Genomic DNA, 4,052 nt, shown 5'->3' with positions numbered 1-4,052 from the left:
GGAATGGATCAAGACACCTGAGGAAAAGAGGACAGACAAGAAGTAGACAGATGGACATGGAAAGAGGTGAAGGGAGGAAAAGAGACACTGATGAGACAGGTGGAGGATAAATGAAGAGAGAATGAGGGAAATAATGAGTAGCCTATTAATTGGATTGGAGGTACGGTTAATTAAATCACCCTTCTGTCCTGTTGCGGAGATACTGACAGATCAATGACAGCATACATGTATAGTATCTGTCAAAAGTTTGGATACCCCTGAACGAATGTTGCTCATGCCCTTTAGGTCCTTTTGTACTAAAGGCTTATGCTTGTACACATATAAATTGTTCTTTTTTTTTTATTTATTTATTTTTTTTTTACATTGATCAAAGTGTGGAAAAAAGAACCCACACAGGAAACTAATTTAATCCATTTTGCCCATATATGCTGAATGGTCACTGTTTTGTCAAATTTTACTGTTGGTGTGGAAAGCAAAAAAACATGGTTAAATTCAGTTTAATACTGGAAACAGTTACAATAGCGAATTGAGGAAATATTAATTGCTCAAAAGACAAACAGCCGTATCAAGTAGAGAATGCCTGAGGAATAGGCATCATCACAGCCTCAGTATCCAACCAAATCAAATCATCTTGAATATTTTTTCAATCAACAGTAAACAAGAACCTCATTTTATCTCCCCCAAGATCTTGGTAAAAATATCCTCACTCTAATTTTCACACTCTATTAGTCGGGACACGACACACTTGATCCCATCCGTTTCCTCTGAGTCATCAAACTGAAATCCCGTGGTATAGCTGAGTGACCTAATATCTCCAGGAGACTGGCAGCATAACAGGTGAGGGAGGAAAAAAAGCCATATGAATGAGATTAAAGCTAGCTGGTAGGGTCTTAGACCTTACAGCCTTCTTGGCTGTTTCAATTGGCCTGTGGATCAGGTGGTTATGACGAGGCAGAAATGAAACTGAGATATCATGTGCTCTCAACACGTTTTTGATTAGAAGTTTTGCTGAAGGAGATCTACAATACCTAAGCTATTCATTTGCATTCCCATTGATATTGATTGATATGAAAAGAGTTGTTGATGTATTTTTGTAGGTGAACCTGGAGGTTAGCATCATCCTGGTTCCCTCGACAAAAACCAAGTAGAATTTTTCATTATTGTAGGAAATAAGCTCTGTGACCAACAAAAGTTTATGATTCTTACAAATTTGCTTCATGGTGATAATCTTCACAAATGAACACAACTTTTATTGAATTCTGAAGCTTAAATACAATCGCCAGAAGCAAATGAACTACAATACGGTCGCATGACTTCCATGTCACCACCATTAAGCTTCAAACAACTCTTTTAGGGACAGATTTACTAAACGGCAAATTAGCATGAAACCACAGTCCCATAAAAGAGCTGATAGGAGTGTAAAGTTCTGTGGGTGATCTACTGACAGTCTCCATTTATTCATTCATTCAGCTTTTGTATAACTTGAAAAAAAAAGTCAAACCAGTTTAAATGAGGTTAAGTAAATGATGACAGAATTTTCAGTTTGGGCTTCCAATTCTTTTAGAGGACAAGCAGGCCATCTGCATGTCGTGAAAACTGTGAGAGAAGAACACGTAGATTCTCGAACTTCACATCCCCCACATATTTATCACAGTTCACACACAGACCTGTTGTTATAGGATCACGCTTCTCAGAGTGGGCCGTGGGCCGTGTCTAAACTTGTGAGGCAGTTCTAGTCATGTCTCAGTCAAGTGATTTTTTGAATTCCCAACTCGGGAGATGCACAGTTATGATGCAGGTGACGGCAGTTTTAAATACATCCTCATTGTCTGTGATGATTATTCGTTGGAGGACCCTGAATAGAGTCTTTAAACCATATCTGTCGTCATGTTCAAAATAGTAAGAGCAAGCTGAACTCTTTGAAACGTATCAGTGGTGAATCCAATTTTGTGTTCTAGTTCTTTTGAAACAGTCGCCCTCAGGTTATACCTCCAGCTCTGACTCAGCCACTGAGAGGAAGCTGCTGTTTTATCATTGATAACAGCACTATTAGCTCAGGTCTAGGCATCACAGGATGACTTTAAGGCTGGTGTCGTGAGGATTTTCACATTTCCTGGGCTGTTTTTAGCGGTCTAGGTAATTGGTGACGCACATCAGGAGATTCAACCCCGTCTACCCACCTTCGCACCAAAACATCAGTGCGTATAAATAGCAAGCGTGTCTAGGTGCTATTATTACCTGCGACCTCTTCCCAGAGCTGGAAATGCGGGTTGATCCAGCTGTCTCCCCTGAGAAGCAATGGGAGGGCTGCAAGAGGTCAGGCCACTCTTTTTAATTGCATACTGCTCAGGTTAGATAGGATACTGATGTAAATGATCAGTTTAAACTGAATAGATCTAATTTGTTGGCATAGACATGATAGATTTCTGCATTATTTTACATGTATTTGCATAAAAAAGAAACTGCATTTAGAATGGAAAAATGCACAACTTAATATAATTATTACGTCTATTTACATTCCATTGCATAATTTGTATATAGCACATCTGTACAATATACTGTCTTCTGTCTATTGTGTATTGTTTTTACATATTTTTTTTTTTTTGTTATTTGTTTCTTGTGACTTGTCAACCTGTCTGTGCACTGGAAGCTTCTGTCACCAAGACAAATTGTCAGAATCTTAAATTTAAAAAAAAAATGTTTTTGAAAGAAGTCTCTTAGGCTTAGCAGGACTGCATTTATTTGATCTAAAAACAGTAAAAATGGAAATATCGCTAAATATTGTAACAATTTAAAGAAAATCAATTTTAATCAATTTTAAAGTGTAATTTTTTCCTGTGATAGTGAAGCTGAATTTTCAGCAGCCTTTACTTCTTCAGTCTTCGGTCTCTGTCACATGATCCTTTGAATATCATTCTAATATGCTGATTTGGTGCTCAAGAAACATTTCTCAATATTATCAGTGTTGAAAACAGTCATGCAATATTTATTTTTTTATTTTTTTATTTTTCTGGAAAGACCAGAAAAACTACTCTCAAGAACAAACAAGAACAACATTTATTTGAAATAGAAATCTTTTGTGACTTTATTGCCACTTTTGATCCATTTAAGATATAGAAGATATAGAAATTAACAAAATGAACAAAACTTTCAACCAGCATTCATTCAAAAATGAAAATGGTAGAACAACACTTATAAAGGATTATTTATCTTTATATATATATATATGTATATTAAAGATTTCTGAATCTTTCTAAACAAGTAGTCATGAAGCCCTACAGTATCATATCTGAAAAATATTACTCAGTATTTAAATTATTGATCCATGACACACTATGATTCACTCTCTGCATCCTTTGAGGCCTCACCCATAATAATCTTGGTTGGCATTTTTTTCCACACCAAAATCATATTTCATACCAAAAACAAATATAGTTGCTGTGTTACTGTGTCTCCTTAAATTTCAAAGTCAGATATTCTCTAGAAGATCTGTGCTGAATTCACCAAATGTAGGATCATGTGACACTAGTTATTTTAAAGGGGTCATATGATGTTGCTAAAAAGAACATTATTTTGTGTATTTGGTGTAATGAAATGTGTTTATGCGGTTTAAGGTTAAAAAACACATTGTTTTCCACATACTGTACATTATTGTTTCTTCTCTATACACGTCGATTTTTACAAAGCTCATCGGTCTGAAAAGCGAGGTGTGCTCTGATTGGCCAGCTATCCAGTGCGTTGTGATTGGCCGAATACCTCAAGCGTGTGACGGAAATGTTATGCCCCTTAACATACTGTGATGCCCTGTCCGGCCGGAGCGATGAGACAAAAACATTAAAACCCATTATAAACGAGGCATTCGTTGCATCCAGTGGGGACATAATTATGGATTATAATGACTTATACTGTCTTTTTACGCGTTGCGTTGCATCGCGCCACGTAAACATAAAACCATGTCTGCATTTGAGATCAGAGAAATGACAAATGTAGCGAATCAACTCAAAGGGGAAATATGAATACACTGTAAAAAATAAGTGTAATTTTAACTGTAA

This window comes from Sinocyclocheilus rhinocerous, unplaced genomic scaffold, assembly GCF_001515625.1.
Source record: "Sinocyclocheilus rhinocerous isolate Xijiao unplaced genomic scaffold, SAMN03320098_v1.1 scaffold3194, whole genome shotgun sequence".
Lineage (NCBI taxonomy): Eukaryota > Metazoa > Chordata > Actinopteri > Cypriniformes > Cyprinidae > Sinocyclocheilus > Sinocyclocheilus rhinocerous.
This window is presented reverse-complemented; position numbering follows the sequence as displayed.